This window comes from Chiloscyllium punctatum, chromosome 45 (assembly GCF_047496795.1).
Source record: "Chiloscyllium punctatum isolate Juve2018m chromosome 45, sChiPun1.3, whole genome shotgun sequence".
In the NCBI taxonomy this organism is placed as follows: Eukaryota; Metazoa; Chordata; class Chondrichthyes; order Orectolobiformes; family Hemiscylliidae; genus Chiloscyllium; species Chiloscyllium punctatum.
In genome coordinates this window covers 50,017,548-50,037,940 of record NC_092783.1, presented here as the reverse complement: position 1 = coordinate 50,037,940, position 20,393 = coordinate 50,017,548, and the positions used below count along the sequence as shown (strand labels likewise).

General features: G+C 40.2%; 1 protein-coding gene across 1 annotated transcript in view; it reads right to left on the bottom strand.

Moving 5' to 3' along the window:
* LOC140467393 (G1/S-specific cyclin-D2-like) overlaps nt 1-20,393 on the bottom strand; it is a 310,626-nt gene that overhangs the window by 156,245 nt on the left and 133,988 nt on the right. The window contains exon 3 of the mRNA XM_072563719.1: nt 5,133-5,193. The gene's annotated coding sequence lies outside the window, so the exon portion shown is untranslated. The remainder of the gene's footprint in view (nt 1-5,132; nt 5,194-20,393) is intronic.

Below are 20,393 nucleotides of genomic sequence, written 5' to 3'. Positions count from 1 at the left end.
TGAAAAGATTATATGATTCAGTGGCAAAAGCAGAATTGTAATAAATCCTAGAGTTGTAGAATCATGCAAATTTATAGCATGAAAAGCTTTAGAATGCAACAAGTTCACAACAAGCTCCATTCTTGCTAAACTCATCATAATTGTATACAATTCAGTTAGGTCTTCCCTCAGCTACCTCTGTTCCAAAGAGAATGATCCCAGCTTATCTATAAACCTCCCCAATTGCAGATTAGGAACCAAATCACACTTACCCACAATGAGTCTTTAGTCACCTTGGCTACGACTAGGTGCATAGTCAACTATTTTCTTAAATGTTATGAGGATTTTCCACACCATCTTTTCAGGCAATGAATTACAGACCTCCACCATCCCCTGTAAAACCTACTACCTATTACTCTGGACAGTGTTATGAACCCTTCAACAAAGGGGTAATAGGGTTTTACACTCCATTCTATCTAAACCCATAATAATTTTATACATTTCAGTTTGATCTCCCCTCAGCTATTTCTGTTCTGAAGATAATGGCCCCAGCTTGTCCAATATTCCTCCTAACGACAGTTCAGCAGTGCAGGCAGCCTGTTTGGAAATCACCTCATGAACCTCCTTAGTGCACTCCAAACATTGCTGGAAAGTAGTAGCCAGACTGCATGCAGTACATCAGATGTGATCTAATTAGTGTTTTGTACAGTTTTTATATTTTATTGTTTTATATTTTATGTCTTGCCTTGTAAAGTCAAGAAACTCTTATGCATTCACACCTACCCTTCATCACCTGCCCAGCCCATCAGGGATCCATGGGTATGGAATGAATGGTCTTGGTTTATTTCTGCAGTTCTTAGTATCCCATCATTTACTGTTTTTTTACCTGGCTTGTTAGGCTTCCCCAAGTACACTACCTTATTCACCTCCAAAATGACCAGCAGCTGCCACTATTCAATTCACCTGATTGGTCCATTAATGCCTTCCTGCAGTCCACAGTGCTTTTCCTTAATTCTAATTACACAGCTAATTTTTCTTATAGCTTCATAAAATTTGGTGACTTCAACCTCAAGACGGATGTTCTGCAAAGCTAAAGTAACCCAATGACAATTGAAATACATGTATTAGTGGGAAATAATACATTCAACAACATTTCACTTTGCTATTTAGAAAACGTTGGGCATGTTTGTCTGATCAGACAGCAGTTGAAAGTGAAAGATTCACAAATATTTTAAGTGCAATTCTTCATCAGTTCTGATGGAGCACTCACTCCGATAAATTAACCCATCTGACATGCTGCGCTTGTTTAGAAATTTGCTTTCCTGTGTTTTCTGCTTGCTTTTTTAAAAATCATTTGGTGCTATGTAATTTACACAATTTCCAAGTAATTTTCAGATATTTCCAGAGTCACAGTTCCAATTTGCAGCTTATAGATTGGTAATGGTTTGTAACAGCTACTTGTTAAAGGTGCAACTCTGCAGGCTTTGTAGCACTTTCGCATTATGAGTAATTCTGGAGGACAGAATTTGGCTCTGTTTGATGACTTATCATTGCCAGAAAACTTTCTTGCTTTCAAGTTCATCCAGCTATCTGTCATAAATAAAAATACTATCACTAGGTACTATTTACAGAGTCTCATGTTTAGAAGTTTACACATTGCATACCAATTTACATGATGAATTTGTAAATAAGAAATTTGTCACCATAACTGTTTAACAAAAGGTTATTAAGAAATAGAATCGCTCAATTTTATTGAAATATAACCACCTCTGGGTCTTACGAGTTTATATCGCAGACAATATTTGTATTTCCATTTGTCAAACTCCAAACATGGGAAATACTAACTAAAATATATCAAAATCTGTTGTTGCTGAGAGAAATCAACTTCTTCAATCCTTTATCTGTTTAATTGAACACCAGGTTTTACTCTGTATTCACTTTGTATCTTGAGTAATTTTTAAAATATATTTGATGTCTTACTTATGAGCCATTGGAGTCCATTGGTAGTCACTGTTCCCACTTAGGAACTTAAGAGGTTCATACATTACTATAGAGACAAAATTGAAGCAGACAATCCTGTGTAGTATTGATGGAGTACATGCTGTCAGAGGTGCAGCCCTTCAGATAGGATGTTATATCAAGAGCCCCTCTACTCTTTCACGTCAATACAAAATACCTCACAGAGTTATCTATTCTTTAGTAGTGCTGAAAAGTGCAAACGAACATTTATTTCTCAAACAACATAAATAATATTTTAAAAATCCTCCAGTTATTATAATATTTGTCTGTGGGGCCTTGCTGCGATTCACACATTGGCTGCAATTTTTCCTACATTCTAACCACATGTACATCACAAAAAGGGCTTTCAGACATTCTAAGGTATTTAAACCACTGTAAAAATAAAAGATTACCTTTCTTTTTCAGGCAGTGTTAGAAACAAAAAGGTATCCTTTATAAAAGTGGAAAAATTCCAGGATTAAAACCTGCATTATCTCAGGAAACAGTGTCACCGAACCATCAGTAGAAAACTGATTTATTGACTTTCCAAATATTTTTCACCATTAATTCACTCTGAAAGACAACTTGGCCTTTCACCTCAGTGACAAATTTCCCTTTGAAGCTTGGTTGCTGTGCAGGAATCCACTTGTCCCAGAGATGGATACAGCTCAGATTCTCAAAGCTGCAATTTTCTAAATGTGGTGAGTATCAACAGACTTTGACTGTACCTGACATTATCTCACATTTCTTTCCAATCCAAAAAGATGCCTCATTTGGCAGGTTTTGCATTTATTACCCAGTGATCAGGGCTGAATTGTAGGGTTGTCACTGATGGGAATTTGATGAGGTAAATCTTTAGTGATTTAGAGTGATTGAAATTACATAGGAAGCAGCCATAAAATACCTAATCTTTTGGGTACCATGTTGCAGCAGTTTGTACTGAACGCATGTGTAGTATAACAAGAATGTCTAAAATTCAGAATAGATTAGAAATGGAAAACGTTTGCTGGAATTCCATACATTCTTCAGACTTTATTGAATTAAATTACATGGAGCTTCCAGTGCTGAATCAGGCCATTCAGCCCAACTAGTCTGTACTGTTGGTCATACACCATATGTATTTCCTCCCATTCCATGTACAGAGGAATCTCTATTATCCAAACGAGATGGGTGGGCACTATTTCGTTTAGATAATTGATTATTTGGTTAATCGATTCAGTGCCTCTCCTCTGGGGATCGGAGTTTTCTGAAATTTCTTTTTTCCTCGTTCTGCCTGCCTTGCTCCCTCTCTCTGTGTCAGGGTTTGTTTCTGAGCAAAGACACACTTGTGTGTAAGGGATCTGCAGCACTGCTGAAGCATCCCGTTACCACCCCCCCCCCCCCTCTCCCCCCAATCAGTTCAATGGGATTGATACAGCGAGCACTTGCTAAGTCTGCTCCCCATTCTGGAAACCTGGCAGCAGCTCAGCACGCACGAGCCCCCAACCCCCTGTCTGACACCCCCAACCACATCCACCCTGGCCCCCCTCCAACCAAGCAACCCCATCCACCCCTGCCCCCGTCTGAGTCCCCCTAACCTCATCCAACTCCACCCCTGCCCACACGCAGTCACACGCACAACTTTTTACTGCAACATTTTGTCAAGTTCCACCTTGCCCTGTAAGGACAATGTTGGAGAGATTATCTGGAGAAGGGGTGTTTAGGGTACACCCCTGTGTAGAACTCCAGGGAAAGTGTGGGGGGAGAGAGAGAGAGGGGGCGGGTGGTCAGTCATTTGGAGACGGTGCCCAGGGTCCCATCAATGTACGGGACTGTTCTCGGCAGCATTTCAGTAAGCCGAGTTCATTTTTAATCATTGTAAACAAGTTATTGATATCTTTAAGACTAACATCAGGGCAATGGAGTTTTGTTGTACTATAGCTGGTTAAATCAAGAGCCTTTTCTCATTGAGATTCAGCTGATGATGGCAAACTACCTGACCACAAATTGGTAGGAGTTGGCATTGCAACACATACAATAAGTTTAACATCGATATATTTATGAGGTAGAATTCTCTCAAATTCTCCCTGTTATTGGACTCTGCATTTCAAACAACTGGTGAATATATTCATTGCTTAATATTTAGGTATTTGATTCAGACCATTGACCAAAGAATAAGGTAATAAACAAAATGTACAGGACAACATAATTTTATATAGGCTCCGTATCTGTGTAAAGTGATTGATAAGTACCTTAGTGAAATGACATCAAATGTAAACAAATTAAACTGACGTATTACATGAAGGCAATAATTAACCACAATGTAATCTTCAGTTGAATTCAATCTATTTCACACCATAATGTTGGCAAAGTACATCGCTCCCATAACACAGTTATCTGACTGACTGGTGCCTGAAACTACCTGGTATTATGGTGCATCATTTATTCAGAGTTCAACCAGCAGATTCTACTTCTCCCTGGATCACTAAGAAATGAAATGTCTCTACTTCACTGACTGTTTTCAATCTGTAGAATAGAACTATTCCTACTGCAAGAACCAACAATGGATTCCACTAGTCTCCTGGCACATAAGCATTGACCAAGCATTTCACATGTTTACCATTTCCTATCTCCTTTACCTCTTGTTAAAGTTCAGTCTTCAACTGCTCCAGAACATAAGATCATGAAAATCGAACAACAGCAGGTGATGACAGCAATTTACGGAAGCAACATCACTCTCTTAAGGCTTCATTGGTTACAAGCTCCAAATGTATCACTTTTTGAACAATGTTAAAAATCACACAACATCAGGTTATAGTCCAACAGGTTTATTTGGAAGCACTAGCTTTTGGAGTGCTGCTCCTTCATCAGGTTGCTGTGGCACCTCCAAATCATTTCGGAACAATGTTCCTCTTTTTCCTCTAAAGCTTTATAATTTCTGGCACTATCCACTTCTTTCAGTCCTACTTTGGCACCTTTGATATTATCCTCCATTACTTTTGTTTTGTGATTTTCTCTCACTCTTCAAGCTCTCTCAACGATATCCACTGATTCACAGTTCTAAGCAGACTAGTCTTAGCTAACTCACGATAGCTAAAAGTTATAGTTGCATAGGTACGCTATAGTTAACACACTCTTAAACAGACATGCATATAGAGATATTTGTGTCAACTCACCATTTTGTTTTCACACCAATCTGCTGGGGAAATGCCCTGTCTTCACTCTGTTCAAGATGCCCTAAATTGGATGAAAACATTTTGTATGAATTTTTTGACATTTTAAATTATTTGTCATATTTCCTGTTAGAATGCTGCTTAGAAATTCCTCTATGAAACCTGACTATTTCAGGTTTGAATTATTTGTAAGTTAGCTCAATTCCAAGCTGATTATATACAAGATGTTTTGAAGATGGTAAATCTGAAAACTTTATATTTAAACAGAAAACTGGAGAAACAAACATTCTTGGAATAAACTTTGTGAAATAAGTTTCAGCATAATTTAAAGCCACTTTTTTTCTGGAAAAATATGAAGCATTTTTGATTGAATGCAGAGCATCTAATTAAAGCATAATACCTGTAATGTCAAAGAGTTGGGGAGAGGGTTGTAGTTTTCATGGTACTGGGGGCCCTAGAGGAACTTAAGGGCTAGAAATGTGTGGGAGTGAGAGAGAGAGAAGGGCAAACTGTGTTGGAATGTTTAGTCTTTCCACTTATTTGCCTTTTAGGTGATCCATTCAGGAGAAACTTTGCACAAAGTGCAAAAATGATACAAAATCAAAGCGTTTGGACAAAGTTGAGATATAGATCATCTAAAATTAAATCAACTGCATTATATGGTGAGATTTTAGCTCATCCAAAACCCATCTAATTACACAGTGACAGAACTAGTTTCTGTTCCGCATTTGGCCTTTGGGCTGGACAGAAGAAATCAGACAATTGACTTTTGTTGGGGTACAGTTACATAGGTTATTAATTTATTGAGCAAATGCAAATCCAGGGACGCCAAGTGATAACTTCCTCTTTTGCTCATTTTGAAGTGATCAGTCTGCCACTTAGTCTGTAGTATAAAGGGGTTACATATCTGTAATGTAGACCATTCTTTGTGTCTCTCCTCAAGTGTATAAAGGGTTTGTATTGGGACCATGGGTAAAATATAAATAATATATTGAAACATATATTTTACATGGATATAATATACAAATGCCACACCCCTATGGTCATTATTTTTAAGCCAACCTGGCCAGCCAGTATCAGGCAGAATTTGACTTGATACAATGTTATAGATACTACAACTAAAATGGATCTTTGTCTCAGTTGATACCAATGCAGATGCAGATAGCAAATCAAAAAGTACACAATAATGATTACAAGAATGAAAACTCGTTCTAATTGTTCGATCATTTTCATGGACAACATGAATTAATGGATATATTTTACTGGGAGAGGAGAAAGGATCTTTATCTTGTGAGCAGCGTGATAATCATTTCAAAAATGAACTTATCAATCCGTTCCATTTATAAAATAAAGATGACGAAATGCGATAAAGGATGACAAGTGGAATTTGCAGGTTAATCTTTTCTTCCTCAGTAGCTTGGAAGATCATCAATGCTGGCTACACTGAGTTATTCTGTACACAAACCCCAATAGGGAGGGAACGGATTTTAATAATCCTAAATTTCTGCTTTATTAAATATCTCTAATAACAATTAGATTTCGAATTTATAACTGAGAAATGCATGGGGTTTTAGCTGCTGATTACAGTCTAGTTGGTTTTCTTTCAAGCATCAAGGTTTTTAGAATTGAATTTCATTTCCATATATTTTAAATTCATGGCCTGAGGTTAGAAATTTGGATAATCCACTGTTGAATCCAGGAAGTTCCCTCAACCTCAGCTAACGACATACAGTGGTGCATGACTGAAAAATTCCATTCATAAAACTAGCCAGAGGCAAATGGTATATCAACATTGTTGAGTGGAACCCAAAACAACATTTTGTAAGTGGTGTCAATGCCTTTATCCTTTTAATTCCCCATTGTCTTTTCCCCTCTTTCCTGTTACCTTTCATTCCTTTTTCTTTCATCACTGTTCCTTGTACAAAACTTACACAATCTTCTTTTTATTAATTTATATCATTTGCTCAAGATTACAGTCAAGCCACAGTTCAGAACAAGTGTGCATTATTTTTAAAAAAATCCAACCCATCAAGAAACCTGTATACTTGAAACCTTGAGGAACTTTTTCCAGTGTACTGTTGGGGAATCTGCTGCTTATATAGTCATAGAATCTTGGAGATGTATAGCATGGAAACAGACCCTTTGGTCCAAGTGGACCAATCCAACCAGATATCCCAACCCAATCTAGTCCCATTTGCCAGCACTTGGCCCATATCCCTCTAAACCCTTCCTCTTCATTTACCCATCCAGATGCCTTTTAAATGTTGTAATTGAACTCATCTCCACCACTTCCTTTGACAGCTCATTCTATACACGCATCACCCTCTATGTGAAAGAAGGTGTCCCTCAGGTCCTTATTAAATCTTTCCCCTCTCACCTTAAACCTATGCACTCTAGTTTTGGATTCCCCTAACCTGGGAAAAAGACCTTGGCTATTCATCCTACCCATTCCACTCATGATTTTGCAAACCTCTATAAAGGTTCCCCTCAAAAGTTCTGTTACATTCATGATGCTTACTGAAATAATTCCCTTGGACTAGGCATGAGATTAGAACAACTTCATCTTGATTTGTGTGAGCGAAGGTGAAGGTGTACAGATCAGGAAGCAGTTAAAGACAAACCAAGTCATCAACATTTCTGATAATGAGAATTCCTTAGTAGCTCATGGATTATTTATAGAAAAAATATCGAGAATGTTCCAATGGAATCGAGACAGCACCATTGGTTCGGAATACAGGCAACTTTTAATCAACTAACATGAAAATGGGATGGTTGTAGCCACTATAACTGGAAGAGTTTAATGCAAATACTGTACACAAGTCACTATACGGGATTTGTGGTCAACTTACAGCACATGGACTACATTGGTTCAAAAAAGTAGCTCATCATCACCTTCCCAAGGTCAACTAGAGATGGGAAATAAATGTCGGCCAGCCAGTAACACCCATGCCCATCAATGAATAAAGAAAAAAGGTCTTGCTGCCTATCAGTAGGGTGACCATTGACTACCAAAAATATAATAAGCTTTTTAGCTCAACACAGTTTGCACCAGCTTCATAAAGGAAGGTCTGATGTGGAAATCCTTGCTGGCAAGCAAAATTCACCTCTTGCTTAAAGAGTATTTTTCTCCTTGAAGAACATCCTTACATGTCAACCTTGGTCCACTGGCATTACACTTGCCTCTGACTTAGAAGGTCATGGATGCAGGTTCATCTTACAGATTTAAGCATGTTACACAGAGTGGCATTTTGATGTTGCATTAAAGAAATGCTGGACTATTTGAGATTTTGCCCTTTGGATGAGGTATTGCATTGTTTGAGGTTGAAAGGAATAGAAGGATATTTTCATTAATATTGGTCTAAGTTACTGGCACCAAGTGGGGAAGGATGTTACCACAAAGTCTTCAGCAGAAGAGAGGTTCACTCTAAATATAATATGTTTATTACCTAGTACTTAATAGCTAGTTACATTACATCTGAGTTAAATGAAATCTTTTGTGAGACATCAGGCTAGACCTAAGAGTTCATATATACATTACTGCACAGCGACGTGGAACATAGCACTATAATGAGTGAAAACAGACTGGTTACTAACACTGGTTAGTCTAGTATCCTGATAGGTGGAGCTTATTTTGTGATGTCAGTTAGAAACTAATTGTCTTGTATAAAAATAGCAACTGGAGGTCATTGTCAATTTTCTTTCACTCTTAAAGGAGTAGCCAAGTCCACAAGAGCAGGGAGAAATTAAGAATGACTCCTTGAAACTTCACATTTTTCATTTCTATGAAGCTTTAGAGTACTTTGTGAGTGAGATTATAGAGAGTCAGAGATGTGGAAATAGAAAGGTAAATATGAGCTTCAAGGTCCTTGTAGGTTATTCCTTCTCTTACTTGATTGCATCTTATGCAGTGCATCAGGAAACTAGCATGAACCTTCATAAACTTCATAAACTTCAACTGAGAGAGGTTTGGGTCCAAGGAGCATTGCAGTCAACAGAAGTCCAGGTACATCTGGATGCCTGTGAAGGAGCACATGGGATTTTCCTTTCCGAGGCCAAATTGGTTTAGTCTGCATTCACTGGAGTTTCGAAAAATGAGGGGTAATCACATAGCCATACTAAATTGCTCATAGAGTCCAAAGATGTGTGGGCTAGGTGGATTAGCCATGGAAAATGCAGGGTTACAGGGATGAGATGGGTCTTAGTGGGATGCTGTTCAAGTGGTTGGTGTGGACTTGATGGGCTGCATGGCCTGCTTCCACACAAGATGAATTCCTCTATTCTATAAAACAGGGTAAATGCAGGAAGGAAGGTGCAGATGACCAAGGATTTTGAACCAGAGTCACAATCTAAGGATGTGTTGTGGGGCATTTAGAACTGAGATGAGGAGAAATTTCATCACTTGGAATTTATAAATCTATGGAATTCCCTGCCATAGAATGCAGCTGAGACCAAAATTTGGAAGTTTTCAAGAAAGGGTTAGAGCTCTTCGGGCTATAAAAAATCAAAGAGTTTGTGTGGGAAACAGGGTCAAACCAGTGAGTTGGATGATCGACCATGATCATATTTATTGGCAGAGCAAGCTCAGGGTGCCGAATGGCTTATTCCTGCTTCTGTCTTCTATGTTTTTTTGTCAATGACGATGAAGAATTGAACTCTAATACTCTAACCAACAAAAAAACTCTCCCATAAACCATCTTTGAAATGATACTTCTAAGTTTGACTAGAAACAAAACAACACCAGTTTCATAGAGTGATGTGGATTATGCTAAGTGATAATGATAATGCTCATAATTTGAGGAGATGCATTGAATGTGGGGATGTTAAGAGAGTGGTGGATAAAAAATTGGGAGTAAAATATGCACCAGTAAATCACATTTGATAATGGGTTTCACCAGCTCTTTGTTAAACCTCTAGATTATCAAGGTGATATAAAATATGGGCTGTTGGTACTTTTATTCTATTGGCTGATTTAATACCTGGGACCTCCATGGATGGGGACAACATTCAAAAGGCACATTGACTTAAAGTGGCCAAAGAGTTCACTTGGCTTACATAAGTTAGCAAAGTTTACATCAAAGACCAACTGAGCTGAAATTAATATTTCTTCAAATACAGTGAAATTAGCCAGTCGGATACAATGGGATGTGTGCAAAGGTCCACAGCTATATTTTGATTTACACCACTATGAGAATCTTAATATGCTGGAGATGATGCAGGTAATTATCAAACCTAACACTTAGCTGATGCGCAATATACAGCTGACTTTTATTCCAAGGATATCTTTAGTATACCAGGAGGAGATGGAATTAAGGATGTAATGCTGAACACAGGCTGAAAAGGTTGCCTCTTTCTTAACGTGTAACCTCCTTCTGAAAGGTCAATTACATTAATTGGAAAAACGCATCAGAGAACTCAAAACTTAAAATGATAATTGCAATATTTCCTCCTCTGATCTTCTAAGAATCTGACTAACCAACAACCATGGTTAAACTGCATGACTCAAGGGAACCCAAAGAACTTGAAACCATCCATTATTTTAACTCCTTTTTTACTGAACACTATCTCCGGTTAACTCTGTATCTGTTATATGTGAGGGCCCTAATGACTGCACAAAGGCATTCTAAATATTTATAAACCATTATAAATATTTATAAATAAAAAATTTATCATAAATAAATATTTATTACTTTATCTCAGGGTTAGCAGGTAATAAACTTATTCTTTGTTTAACTCAACAAAATCTTGTGAACGTAAAAGTGGTTAACACTAACTTAATTAGATAGAGTTATCATGGTATGCTAAAAAAACAGTAAACATTTGCTGTGACCAACTGAGAAGGTTGAAAGAAAGGGAGATGGTTCACCCCTTCTCATATGTTGGGCACAAGATAAAATCAATAATTGAAGCCATCTATTAGGCAGTGGCTTAGCCATCTCAACGTCAATATTAACTTCTGTCAAGCAGCTTCAATTGGACATCAGTCTGCACTCTCTATGGAGATTACCACCTGGCTGACTCGTGCTCAAAGATGCAAGCCTTTTGGTGAAAGACACCTAAGAATGAATGATATTTATCTTTAGAAATGTAATATTGTCTTTCTTATGATTAACGTGGCCACATCAACACATCACATGGCTCAAAACTCTAAATCTTGCTAATGGTGCTGAACAATGTAAATACAGTTGCTGAGTGACTGCTACGAGATTTTATGACTGACGGTGAAGTTTAAGTTTTTCCTAAATAGCGCTGGATGAATGGTTCACGCTTGGTTTATCCAGAATAAATATTTCTTCAGAGAAGAAAAACACATACCTAGGTCATTAATGAGGATAAGTAGGGAGCGTTAATACAGGTGTGGGTGAAGTTTTACAATATTTGATGATGATAGCATTTAAACTAGGTGAAGCAAGTCTCACCCATTCGCTGAAGGGGGATCTAGCCGAGAATGTATTATGCATCCCTGATTACTTGAGGAGGTGCTAAGCTGACTTCTTGAACCACTGCAATCCATTTTGTGAAAGTGCCATTAGAGAGAGAGTTCCTGGACTATGACCCAGCAACATTGAAGGAACAGCAACATATTTCCAAGTCAGGATGGTGCACTACTTGGAGAGGAATTTGCAGGTGATGATGTTCCCATGTATCTGCTGCCTTGTCCTTCTAGATGGAAGTGGTAGTAGGTTTAGAAGTTGCTGTCTAAGGAAACTTGGTGAATTTCTGCAGTTGACGGAGCACATTGTTTCTACAGTGGTGCAGGGAGTGAATACGTCATTCGTGGAAAGATGGAATATTTGTGGATGTGGTGCCTGTCAAGTCGGTTGTTTTGTCCTGGATGATGTCAAATTTCTGGAGTGTTTTTTTTAGATTAGATTACTTACAGTGTGGAAACAGGCCCTTCGGCCCAACAAGTCCACACCGCCCCACCGAAGCGCAACCCACCCATACCCCTACATCTACCCCTTACCTAACACTACGGGCAATTTAGCATGGCCAATTCACCTGACCTGCACATCTTTTGGAGTGTGGGAGGAAACCGGAGCACCCGGAGGAAACCCACGCAGACACGGGGAGAATGTGCAAACTCCACACAGAGAGTCGCCTGAGGTGGGAATTGAACCCAGGTCTCTGGCGCTGTGAGGCAGCAGTGCTAACCACTGTGCCGCCCACACGGTGGCACAGTGTTGTTGGAGCTGCACTCATCCAGTATTATTCCATCACACTGCTGACTTGTGCTTTGTGGATGACAGACAGGCTTTGGGAAATCAGGATTCCGAACCTCAGATCGGTTCTTGACATCACAGGTATTTGTATGGCTAATCCAGTTCAGTTTTTGGTCGGTGATAACCCCTAGAATATTGAAATGGGAGATTCGGCAATGGTGATGTCACTGTTGTTAAGTGTCTAGTGGCTAGCCTTCCTCAGGATCAGGGATGCCAAGGGTGGAAATCCCAGCCCTGAAAAGCCAATGAGTAACTAGGTTTATCAACTATGCTTAAACATAATCCTGAAGGTTTCATCAAATGATTGCCCCTCCCGCCATGCTCTAAACATTAATCCACTTGTGACATCCAACATTTTTACTCTAACTGGAAAACAGACAAATAGTCCTTTTCTCCAATCTTTCAATATTTTTAAATGTGTAAAGAAAAATGTTCAAAGAAAATGATGAAAACAAGACCCTTTTAAAAATAACGTCTGCACAGTGATTGTAATAAAATCAGTTAGATGCATCTCATAGAATATGAATTCCCTGTTTGGCTTCCATTCTGGAACCTTTGTATCAACTTTTAAGAAAGGGTCAGTCATGGAAATGGCTATGAAGCCAAGTCAAAGCCTTCCAGGAAGTGAAGAAACAGCTATCATCCTCTAAGGTGCTGGCACACTACATTCCCAAGTGAGATCTGGTATTGACATTCGATGCCGCCCCATATAACATTGGGATGGTATTAGGTTATAGGTTACCCAGTGGAGAGGAATACCCAATAGCGTGTGTATCTAGGACATTGGCTAATGCAGAGCGTAATCATGCTTAGATAGAGAAGAAGGTTTGGCGGTCATATTTGGAGTCAGGAAGTTCCACCAATACTTTTACAGACATAAATTTGTAATAATAATGGACCACAAACCCCTGCTAGGTCTACTTAAAGAGGACATGGCAGTGCCATCCATCGCTTTAGGCTAGATTCAGTAGTGGACTCTAATATTAAGTGCACTTAATACTAGGAACACTGTCTGGAGGGCTAAGTATCAAACGCAGATTCATTGAGCTGCCTCCCACTGGTAAATACACCATTAGTGGTACTGCCAATGGAAGAGTCATAATGGTTTTTAATTTTCTTCCGGTCACAGCTGATAATATCAGACTTCTGACACAGAAAGATCAAGTCCTGGCAAAACTGAAACAGCTGGTGATGAAGGGGAAACCAAATGGCCGTCACAATGAGAATTGAAGCCTTTTTGTATCTGGAGAGACCAGATCACAGCAGAGGAGGGCATATTATTATATGGAGCAAGAATGATTGTCCTGAGCAAAGATTACCATCAGAAACTGGCTGAACTCTACCAGGGTCATCCAAGGGTTTCTAAAATGAAGATATTGGCAAGAAGTTATGTCTGGTGGCCAGGATTGGATGCAGTACCCATAGTGCCAACAGGACAAAAATTAATGCTAGAAGCTCCCTCACATTCATGGGAATGGCCATAAGCCCTGGACTAATTTACACATCAACTATACAGGTCCTTGCATGGCCTCAATGTTCTTAGTCAATGTGGACACTCAAAATGGCTGCAGGCTGGTTCATCAAGTAAGGAGGAGGGCAAATGGAATGTTAACCTTTATTGTAAGGGAGAGTAAGTGAAAAACTAAGGACGTTTTGGTGCTATGACTCTAACTGTACATGGAATTGCTGAGGCCACACACATAATATTCTCTGCAGTTCTGGTCTCTTTCCTTAAGAAGGAACATAACTGCATTAGAAGCAATTCAAAGAAGGTTCGCTAGTTTGATTCCTGGGATTGAAGAACTTACGTTATAAGAAACATTTGAGCAGGTTGGACCTATACTTAATGGTGTTTAGAAGAATAAATGGTGGCCTTCTTGAAATATTGAATTACATAGGATTCTAATAGGGCTCAATGGGATGCATACTGAATGACTTCCCTTCAGGAGGAATCTAGAACTGTAGCTAAAAAATAAGGGAGCTCTAATTTGGGACAAGGAGGATTTATTTTACTCGGAGGGTCATTAGTTTTTGGAATTCTCTTTGATAGGAAACGTGGGAATGAGACAGATCTTGAGCAATAGGGAAGTCAAGGGTCATAGGGGCAGAGAGAGAAGTGTCAGAGAAAGTCACACTCAGACCATCCATGACTTTACTGACTGTTATAGCTGGTTAGAGGGGCGGAATGGCCTATTCCTGCTCCTATTTCTTATGTTGTATTCTCATCTTCGCGTTTCAATAGTTGCGTCAAGCGAAATAAAGAACTCACATCTTTTGAGATTCCCCAGCACCTTTGATTGCTTTCCACCCACTGAATTACTGTTGAAATCTAGTCACTGTGTAATTCTCCTTTTTTGCCTTTCTCATTTTTAATCCCATGAACTTGACTACTGACAAAAGATGGTGAATGGGAAGGAGCAGGTGCCATTAGCACCACACAGGGAGTGGGAGGAATCAAACTGTGGCTGGCAAACCCCTGACTTGTGCCAATGCCAAGTGCTTTTCACACAGTGCAGTCCAGCACATGTTTAGAAATCAGAGGGCTGGGCTTTCACTGGTCTCCCACCGTAACCAGAGGAGCTTGTGCAGAATTTCAGCCAGATCATTTTCTGGCACTTGCAGGTCTCTGTTAACCCACCTCTGGCTGAAGGCTGAAAATATAACATTTCAATTTCAATATCACAAGCTCCACAAAGTGTATCTGCTTCATGCTACAAACATAAGTAAAATGGTGAATGCTCCCTCCCAGACTTAGAGTTTTAACAAAACTGGAATCTAATTAAGTATAGGTTTCCACCTCTATTACAATAATATGATAAAAGTTTCAAATATGCAATGAGCTCACTCTGAGTAGAATGCCGCTGAGTTACAAAAATGTCTAGCTTCTATGAGTGAGAATATGTCTTCTTGAAAAAGGTTAATGGACAGAGGTAGAGACAGTAACAGCATTTAGTCATGTGTGCACACAGCTTGGCTCTTGATTCTGCAGTTTCTGATGTGTTTAGGAATCGCGTGATTTTGATCATTGTATGGAGGCGCTATGGTGGAAACACCAACACTTCCAAGTTCACCTTCAAGCCCTGCATCACCACATCATCATGGCTTGGAAATTTATTGATGGTTTCTTCATCATCAGTGGGACAAAATCCACAGGCTGCAGCGTCCAAGAAGGTAGCTCACCACCACCTTCTCAAAATCAATAAGGTAAAGGTGATGAATGCTTGCTTTACAGTCCTGTCTACACCCCATGAATGTATAAACAAAAAAAATACAAAGCTGTAGCTGCATTTAATCCTGGCCATTGGCGCAGCTAATAACCCCCAAATGACTGGACAGCAGGATCAGCCACCACACTGAAGCTCTAAAGGACAAATTGGTGATGAAATTGCCATTCAAAATTTCAGCTGTTTGTGCTACCTGCTTTACATCACAAATTTTGAAATTCAGCAAAACAATTGTGCATTAGCAAAATGGTGACAAAAAGTCTTATGTTCTTAGAGAAAAACACAAATTCTGTTTTACATCAAAAAAATTAACTCGGTAAAAAATTGAAATCGATACGCTGAAACAGGAAATTGTTACAGCATCTTAAGGCAATGTGATAGCTGATCATCTTGACTTTACCTATTTATATATATGTTCTGATGCCAGTAGAAAATGGAAATAGTGAGAAGTGCTGAGTTCCACTTCCTTCAAACGAATGCAAGTCAAAATAGCAGGAATAATGCAGCAAGACCGCTTTTCTGAAAGCTTTGAACTTGAATGATCATTTTCATGAGAATTATTCAATTGCACACAATCCAGTTTTGTTAACCTTACCTCAAAGCAAGTTCAGTCACAAATAGCTAACATTTATACAGAATACTGTTTGCAATGTGCACAGATAGACACTATCGACAAGGTTTTTGAAAATTATTAGTTGAAGATTGTTTTGGATGTTCTCAAGGGAGGCTTTGAGTTATGAAGAGATACTTCAGAAGTTTGGGCATTGCCCACTGACACTGAAGAGATTGAGTGGCAGCCTGATAAACATTCCCAAGATAACGAAGAGTCATAATTTGGAATAAGCAGACATAACATTAAGATAAGCACATGATGAAGTAAAGGGGAGTTAGATAAAGAGAAAGGAACTCTTCACATGGAGGTTTAAGTGTGCCAGACTGTGTTGCAAACTCTTGTTGAAGTGGAACCCATTAGAAGGGAATTAGATGACAAAAAGTGAGTCACTACAAGGGGTAATGAGAACAGTGACATTAGACTATAATGTTCAGAAAGGAAAAAAAGGTAGGAAGTTGATGTTCAAACGCCTTGGGCAGAACCTTCTAGTGGTGTGAATGATGTGGGCTTTGATGAGAAGTGTGGCAGAATCATGCAAGAAGTCTGTCAAGGTCTATCTCAATGTGAGGAACAACATCCCTGCATCTTTTAATTAAGATCTGGGTATCAAAGTGAGTTTCTCACCAGGCAGTGAGAAGTTGCCTATTGAAGGAGATTACTGCTTGTGAATTACCTCACTAACTGCATGTCTCACTTTATTAATATGCAGCTTCCTGTCTCATCATCTTCTGTGAGCAAATGAGATACTGAGAATTGTCACCGGTGACTTCAGTGCACTGCGAGCTATGGAATTGTAATGTAGAAATATAGAAGCTAGGAGCAGGATTAGGCCATTCGATCCCTCAAGCCCTGCTCCCCCATTCCATATGATCATGGCTGAACATAGAGCTCAATACTCTAAAGAAGCCTCCCCCCAAAGCCATGATCTCTTTAGCCACAAGAGCTACATCCACCTCCTTCTTGAAAACACATTGTTTTGGCCTCAGCCACTTTCTGTGGTAATGAGTTCCACAGGCTCACCAGGCTCTAGGTGAAAATATGTCTCCTCAGCTCAGTTCAAAAAGGTCTACCCTTTATAATTAAACAATGATCCCTAGTTCTGGATTGCCCCACCATTGGGAATCCTTCCTGCATGTAATCTGTCTAGTCTTGTTAGAATTTTACAGGTTTCTATGAAATACCCCCCTCAATCTTTGAAATTGCAATGAATATAATCCTAACCAAGTCACTGTCTCTTTAACCATCAGTCCTGTCATCCCAGGAATCAATGTAGTAAACCTTCGCTGCACTCCCTCTATGGCAAGAACATCCTTCCTCAGGTACAGAGACCAAAACTGCATGCAATATTCCAGGTGGGGCCTCACCAATGCCCTGTATAAATGCAGCAAAACATCCTTCTCTCTGTGAAAGCTAACATACAGTTAGCCTTCTTTACTATCTGCTGCACCTGTGCACTTACTTTCAGCAATGGTGCAGAAGAACACCCATGTCTCATTGAACATTCCCCTCTCGCAATTTACTGCCATTCAAATCAGAATCTACCTTCCTATTTTTGCTACCAAAGTGAATAACCTTACATTTATCCACATTATACTGTATCTGTCATGCATTTGGCCCACTTATTCAGATTGCCCAACTCACACTGCAATATCTCTGCATCCTCCTCACAGCTCATCTTTCCACTCAGCTTTGTGTCACCCGCAAACTTTGAGGTATTACATTTAGTTCCTTCATTTAAATTAATGTATATTGTAAATAGCTGGGGTCCTGGTACCAATCCCTGAAGTACCCCGCTCGTCACTACCTATCATTCACAGAAACACTAATTTATTCCATCTCTTTGTATCCTGTCTGCTAGCCAATTTTCCATTCATCTCAATATATCACTCCCAATCCCACAAGTTTTGATTTGACACATTAATCACTTATATGGGATTTGATCGAAAGCCTTCTGAAAGTCCAAATCCACAGGCTCTGCCAATCAACTCTACTAGTTACAGCCTTGAAGAATTCCACCAGGTTTGTCAAGTGTGATTTCTCTTTTGTAAATCAATGCTGACTGTATCTGATTCTACCACTGTTTTCCAAGTGCTCTACTACATATCCTTGATAATAGACTCTAGCATCGTCCTCACTATTGATGTCAGTCTCATGCAGCAGCACCTCAGGCATGGTCCATGGGCATCAGCTACACACACACCATTCATCCATGGACATTGGAATCAGTTGAGCCAACAGATTCTCATGGCATTTGTCTGATCCACTTGCAGGACTGTTAGGAAGTATGAACCTGCATTGAGTGTCACACTGGCAACCAGCGTTGAAAAGCTGCTGCAAAGACACTTTATGATCAGGGCAGAGATGGGACCAGGCTGCATTTCAGCCCTAATGTCCGAAATGTTGATTTTCCTGCTCCTCGGATGCTGCCTGACATGCTGTGCTTTTCCAATACCCCTCTAATCTTGACCCCAGGCTGCATTTCAGGCTTGCTCACTTGTTCTTTGAGGAGTTGCTCACTTGGTGCCCACCTGGATGTTTGCAGTATCCATATTTTTGCCGTACCTTGGGTGATAGTGCATTGGTGCAGCCAGAGCATAAAGGCTGACAGCACTGAAGTAGTGAGAAGGTCTTCGACAGGTTGCATGTCAGTCCAGATCTGTCTGGGATGGGGGACACCTTGCTATGCAGCACACCAAGGATTTAATTTAATGTGTACTAGCTGCCTGCATGGCAAACAAACACCACGTTTATTCAATCAGATGGCCATGTTGGAAACTGGGTGGGGATTGGTCCTCAATATAGTCAAGGATGTAATCTACTGTCAGTCAAGGAGTCCTGGTACCATCTGTCATGGGTGCAATTTGCACACAGTCCAAGAGCTTGGCCACAGTCAGTCGTTCACTCGATCCAGTCACATTCAGGGGTAGATCTCTGCCTACAGTCTGGTGAGTGGGTAACAAACAGTTCCATAGGTCAATCCCAAGCAGTTAGGGGTATGGTGTACTGTCAGGCAGGCAGCTGCAGAAACAGTGGCCAGAGGTCTGGCCAGTCATGTTTAGAGACTCCTTTTCAAAGTCAGTCCAAGGTCTGGGGTAAGTACATTCCTGGGGATTCATAGGTCAATTACTGTGGGAGGTGCAAGGGGCACCACAGATGCAGCAGGGGATCTTTCCAAAAAGGGTATAGGAATCAAGCCAGGGTGGGGAAAAAGAGGCATGTGTCACATTGGATACAAGGATGCTGACAGGAGGCAGTTAAAGTCAAGGGGGAGGGGTTCTATATAGAAACTGGGCTGGCAGGGTATTGCAATGTTAAGGTGGACATAGAGACTCTGGGGGAGGCTGTCTGGTAGGTGAAGCACGGTGATAATGGTGCCCACTGCAAGCTGTGAACCCCCCCCTATTATGTTTCGGAAAAGGGTGCCCCATCATCCTGGTATGTGGTGCTCTGGGCAATTGGAACAGGGGACGTCCAGGATGCCAAAGAACAGCAGGAATGGGACCAGTCGTCCAAGGAGGAGGATGAGGACTTGGGAAGGAGGAAGCTGTCCTTGTCCGTGATGGAACTCAGCTGCAATGGGTGCAACAAGGCAGACAGGAGCTGACTGACAGCTAGTTCCAGTCACTGGGAGCTGAGGGTGCAGCCAGCAATCATGGACTGTCAAGCAGTTGTTGATCATTATTATGGAATTGGGTTTTTATTATGGCTGACACTGCAACCTCTATTTGTTTTGTTTGTGTTCACTTAAACTGGCTGCAAATAAAAGCTCATCTTTGGATTTGCTTGATTAACTGATTGTGATGTTCCCCTACTGGATAACAACAAGATACAGGACTACAGAGGGCAATGGAGACAGAACAGCGATGATTTAGAGAGCGTGTGTTTAGACAGGATGTAGCAAACAGAACAGACAAATTGTGGGGTCTGGTGGTTAAATGGCAACTATGGTGACAGAATGGGGTTGTGTAAGGAAGTAGGAGAAAGTGAGGATTGCAGATGCTGGAGGTCAGAGTCCAAACATGTGGTGCTGGAAAAACACAGTCAATCAGGCAGCATCTGAGGAGCAGGACAGTTGATGTTTCGAGCATAAGCTCTTTATCAGAAATGTGGAATTTGCTCGGAACATTGACTCTCCTGCTCCTTGGATGCTGCCTGACCGGCTACACTTTTCCAGCACCACATTGCTTGACTCTCATCTCCAGCATCT